The following is a 6000-nucleotide window of genomic DNA, read 5'->3' as shown; positions in this document are numbered from 1 at the left end:
CCCAAAAGTTTCCAGAACGGCCTGTTATAGCGCCACCATGGGGCAGCTTTTCACCTTTTTAACCTATAACTGCACCGATCTGTGTAAAACATTCATAAGGGTCACTTTTTCTAGTTAGGCCCTGCTTCAGGGTGGTGTGTGTGATCTCAAAGTCCGTCATGTTTGGGCAGACACTGAGAGACCCATTGAAGATATCTATTGCCTGTATCTAAACTGAAATACATTTACCGCCTGTACCATTGCTGCTATGACGCCTGAATTTCCCTCTGGACGATTATAATCTTATCATCACCCCTGGGAAGGGTGTATACTACCACATGCCTCCTCTGGTACACATGAAGGGTGTATACTACCACATGCCTCCTCTGGTACACATGAAGTCACAAGGCCCTTGTTTTCACCTGCGAGCAAAGTGTGTAAAAGCATGCAGAGGTTTACACTATCCTACAAGTTAGACACGCGAACGCGGGAAGCGGACGCAGCTCGTAAATTGCAATAACAACAATTAGAATAAATGACGAATTATTGAGAAGTGTATGGTACTGTAAAATTAGTGAAAACAGGGCCGCCACGAGAAGCTCAGCACCACTAGCCCCCTAATTTATATAGCCTACAGTATACATGTTCTGCATGAAGCTCAACTTGCACGATCAAGTTGTGCGAGCACAGCGTGACACACACGACACAGCTCTACTTTGTCCATCCTTTAAATAATTAACATGTTTCCATTTCCTGTATAGCTACACCATGCATGCTCTAAAGTTCACTTGGTAAGACCTGTGTCATAACAGTGTGTGCAGAAAGCAGTACACACACCCACACACACAGGTCAGATGTACAGAAATAATATTTGTAAAAATTAGTACTTGGAATAACATTGGAAATGACCATGTGTTCGCCTTTAGTCATTACATATGCATCCTATTATAAATGCACCATGAACGTCTCTGCACGTGTACGTACATGTGTACTGCATACCTGTACATGTGTAATCCAAGTAACTCTAGAACTGTTTGCCAGAACAAAAGCCTCTGCTCAGGGTCTGGACAGGGCCCAAATTAGCCAATAAACCTTGCGGTAAGCCCCACCCGCTCGCGCACCTGCCCCGATACCGTTGCTAAGCAGGACAAACAACCCCTACTATCAGCGATCCTCCACTGAGGACTGTTATGTCGGCGTTTTTCCGAAGAGGAATAGAAGTATATCAACAACATCCATACTATAATAACGCCATGGTGAAACGTTGCTGTTGGGCGTCCTGCAACAGTGCTTCATCAGGTACCCGAACGTTTGGGGCAATTTTTATAAATTACTTTTCCCGTGGGTGCGCACATAGTTTACAATTAACCCTCCCTGCTACTAAATAACGGCATAACGTCAACGGTTGTTCAACCGGGTGAAATATATCACTGCAGCAAACAAAACACAACTTGGGAGTTGATGTGTTGGATTATGTTTTTGGCACAAACCATCAGTCACTGTCAGGCATATAAACCAAAGTATCTCCATAATATTTCCATCTATGTTTTACTTTCTCAGTATGGCAGTAGCAAACATGCCGCTGTGGGATGTGTTGTGAGCTTGTAGATCAGCTATTTAACACTCGCATGTAAGGCCAGGTGCTATACAACCCATTTTGGGCGGGAACCCCTTTTGGTGTCATCATGTTATGCTTTAGCTATTGAAAAAGAGCAGATCTACAAGCTCATCATAGCGCACCACTCTTGTAGTTCTGCTATTTTTAACAACTGACATAGAAACAGCTTTTTCAGAAAACCGTCAGGATGTAGAAGACATTTTTAGAATCTGATCTCAGGTCAAAATGGGTTAAAGGACAACTTTAGTTTTTTTCAACCAAATTAGATAAAGTAAAAGTTGGGTGTTGTTTTCTTCATGTACTGCTCTCAACGATTTCCGCGATTTTTGGAAAGGGGGGCGGGGGCATTCAAACAGGGGGCTAAATATGTATTAGTTAACAACATTTTATGGCGATTTCTTTCTCATTTACTATAACCCTATGAAATTATATCTGACCAACATCTGGATTCTGTATACATATTAAGATTAGTCATCTTTATAGATACGGTCATAGGTTAAAGCTCTATTGTGCTAAAGGATGCTCGTTTAACAGATTAAATGTAAGCAGGGCGCAGCAGGGAATCGAACCCCATCCCAGTAAACCAGGAGCTCCATGCCTGTGCCAAAGTGCTTAGTTTGCGACGCAACGCAAAAACCTACACTAGTAGGAGCCCTACCCTACCAGCCCTACCCTACCAGCAGCAAAGAATACAAAAACAGATCCTTACCGTGAACCATCACATTCTTCTGCAAATGTCAGGCAGTGTCCACAAGTTAGGGGAAATGGTGGAACCGGACGAAATTGTGGCAGTCGACGCAAAGCAAACGAGCGCAACAGCAAGCAGCCCGACGTGACGCAACCGCAGGAAGCCGGAACGCAAACGCAAACGAGAGAAACACCATCAGTACCCTGCAGAACCACACCAGCGACAGCAAAGGACAATAAACAAGATTTGTACTCACTGCGCAGCTCTTCCCAGCAGCAGCTACAGTTCCTACCTCAATGTCTTGTGCAGGGGGGCATCGAACTGGGAAACTTTACATGGGCTCCAGCCTCCAGGGTAGGGGTCCTCAGAAGGCTAAATTGGTGGGGCTGCGGGGCCCACGGAGATGGCTCATCTCAGGGCCCAGGGCTTGGTGCTGCCTACACCACTGGTCTCGTGACTCTGAAGAGAAAAGATGAAGTGTCATTAGTGTTATGTAGGCCTACATCACATTAGAAACACATGTGGCTGTATAGCCTTGTCAACCCCCATTTTACAACTTAACATCCCTCCCCCAAGGTTATACTTTAATATACATTTCCCCCAACTTTTGAAATAAGTTTCCTTCAGCTTTGAATTAACTTTAAGCCCAACATAGCCCCTCTCGGAACCCCCTGGGTCAGCCCAATCCGAACCGAACCGGGCTGACCCGTAGGGTTCCTGGTCAAGCTAAGATTTTTCAATGCGATTGTTGGGACGCGGATATACACAAACTCATCGTTTAGTCCATCGGCGCGGAATTAGGACGCTTTTTATTGTGTTTGTTTGCGGATGTGCGAACTATAAGTACCTTACATACCTCTGATAAAATCTCCTGTGTCGCGGAAGCCGTTAAGTATTTTTAATCCATGTTTGATTAAAAATGTCGCTTTGATTTCTTCTTGTTTATTTACCGTTTATTGTACCGCCTCTCGATGTGCGGTTGGCTTTGCGGGCTATGTCCCTTCCTCTGATCTGCTCCGTCATAGCTGTAGCACCACTAGCTAGCCAGATAGGCGGTACAATGAGGTGTCAATAAACAAGGTAGGAAGAAGCGACATTTTTAATCAATCATGGATTAAAAATACTTAACGGCTTCCGCGACACAGGAGATGTGTCGGTATGGTATGTAAGGTACTTAAAATTCGCACATTCGTAAGTCAATACATGAATAACCATGGTAAAAGCGCGCAGAAGTCCGTCTCATGGCGTGTTTACATTGTATTTGTTTGTGCGTAACTGGCGACAGCCCCACGTGAAGCAGGACCCAATGCAGTAAAGTCATAAAAGTGTCAGAAACTTTACTACATTCGGGTTCTGCTTGCGGGGCTAAGCCCAACATTGTATTGTGAGTTTGTGACAATACCAATTTTACCCTGACAGGTCTGTAACTCTGACTGTAACATGTTTAACCAAATGAACCCTTACAGCTCTGAGAGTGTACAAATGGACAGGGTCCATTTGTACACTGTCTCAAGAGTTAAGAGGAGATCTTGAAATGCAAGATTTTGAAAGCCATTGTGAAAAAGACACTATAGCCATATTGGAACAGTTACCTTGACCCTTGTTATAAAACACAACTCCTCAGTGGCATTCATTCACAGATCAAGTTCCCCAAACAGAATAATTTCAAACAAATACAAATAAATAAACTATTAAATGAGTAAAGAGTTCAATGTGATCAGTATCAAATCTTTAATAATTTTCTATTAACAGTTTATATCATTACATGCATGCTTTAAGAAAATAAAATTCAAGTTATATTAAAATATATATTATATATATATTATAATATAATACACCAATATTAATTATTAAACCAAAAGGTCAAACATAATTCATAAATCAAATACTTTCAATATAAACAAACAGTTAACCAGTTGATCCAAGTTAAGACACCAAGCCTATATAACTCACCGAAGCGTAACCAAGGATTGTCACAGTGAACAGGAACCTGCTACTGCTGCCATGCCAAACATTTCTGCCATCTTTCATGAGGTGGGGGTGGGAGTGAAGAGTGTAGGAACTGATGTCATCTTTATACTGCCTTGATTGACAGTTGACATGGGTTGCCATTTGCGGGTTGCCATGTTGGCTGGGTTACATAAAGGTTTAAGTTTAACATTTAGTTACCTTCTTGCTACAGACAGACGGTGTGTGACTTCTTGCTACAGACAGACAGTCTGTCTGTAGCAAGAAGTCACACACCGTCTGCCTCCCCCTGGCCAGCCGGGGCGCCTGATGGAGGGGAAAGGAACTGGTTGGAATAACGTGTTCCTTACTTCCTTCCACGTGCTATGTCCAACCAGGGAAACTCCCCACTGTCAGGTGTAAAGGAGCAACTTGGACACTCAGAGCATGAGTTAAGTCCGTTGCTCTCCCCAGGTTGGCGGGTGTGTAGAGCCCAGGATCACAGTAGATGATTGGCACAGGGGTGAAAAATGGGTTACAAAATCGTGGGATAAAAAATATATTAAAAAAACAAAACTTAAACCTTTATGTAACCCAGCCAACATGGCAACCCGCAAATGGCAACCCATGTCAACTGTCAATCAAGGCAGTATAAAGGTGACATCAGTTCCTACACTCCTCACTCCCACCCCCACCTCATGCAAGATGGCTGAAATGTTTGGCATGGCAGCAGAAAACTGTGACAATCCTGGATTACGCTTCGGTGAGTTATATAGGCTTGGTGTCTTAACTTGGATCAACTGGTTAACTGTTTGTTTATATTGAAAGTATTTGATTTATGAATTATGTTTGACCTTTTGGTCAAAATTCTGTTTGGGGAACTTGATCTGTGAATTACTGCCACTGAGGAGTTGTGTTTTATAACAAGGGTCAAGGTAACTGTTCCAATATGGCTATAGTGTCTTTTTCACAATGGCTTTCAAAATCTTGCATTTCAAGATCTCCTCTTAACTCTTGAGACAGTGTACAAATGGACAGGGTCCATTTGGTTCCATTTGTACACTCTCAGAGCTGTATGGGTTAATTTGGTTAAACATGTTACAGACCTGTCAGGGTAAAATTGGTATTGTCACAAACTCACACTATAATGTTGGGCTTAAAGTTAATTCAAAGCTGAAGGAAACTTATTTCAAAAGTTGGGGGAAAATGTATATTAAAGTATAACCTTGGGGGAGGGATGTTAAGTTGTTAAGTGGGGGTTGACAAGGCTATACAGCCACATGTGTTTCTAATGTGATGTAGGCCTACATAACACTAATGACACTTCATCTTTTCTCTTCAGAGTCACGAGACCAGTGGTGTAGGCAGCACCAAGTCCTGGGCCCTGAGATGAGCCATCTCCGTGGACCCCGCAGCCCCACCAATTTAGCCTTCCGAGGACCCCTACCCTGGAGGCTGGAGCCCATGTAAAGTTTCCCAGTTCGATGCCCCCCTGCACAAGACATTGAGGTAGGAACTGTAGCTGCTGCTGGGAAGAGCTGCGCAGTGAGTACAAATCTCTTTTTATTGTCCTTTGCTGTCGCTGGTGTGGTTCTGCAGGGTACTGATGGTGTTTCTCTCGTTTGCGTTTGCGTTCCGGCTTCCTGCGGTTGCGTCACGTCGGGCTGCTTGCTGTTGCGCTCGTTTGCTTTTCGTCCGGTTCCGTCATTTCACCATTTCCGTCATTTCACCATTTCCCCTAACTTGTGGACACTGCCTGTCTTCTGCA

The sequence above is a fragment of the Protomyctophum bolini genome (assembly GCF_963924005.1).
Source record: "Protomyctophum bolini genome assembly, chromosome: 2".
In the NCBI taxonomy this organism is placed as follows: domain Eukaryota; kingdom Metazoa; phylum Chordata; class Actinopteri; order Myctophiformes; family Myctophidae; genus Protomyctophum; species Protomyctophum bolini.
This window is presented reverse-complemented; position numbering follows the sequence as displayed.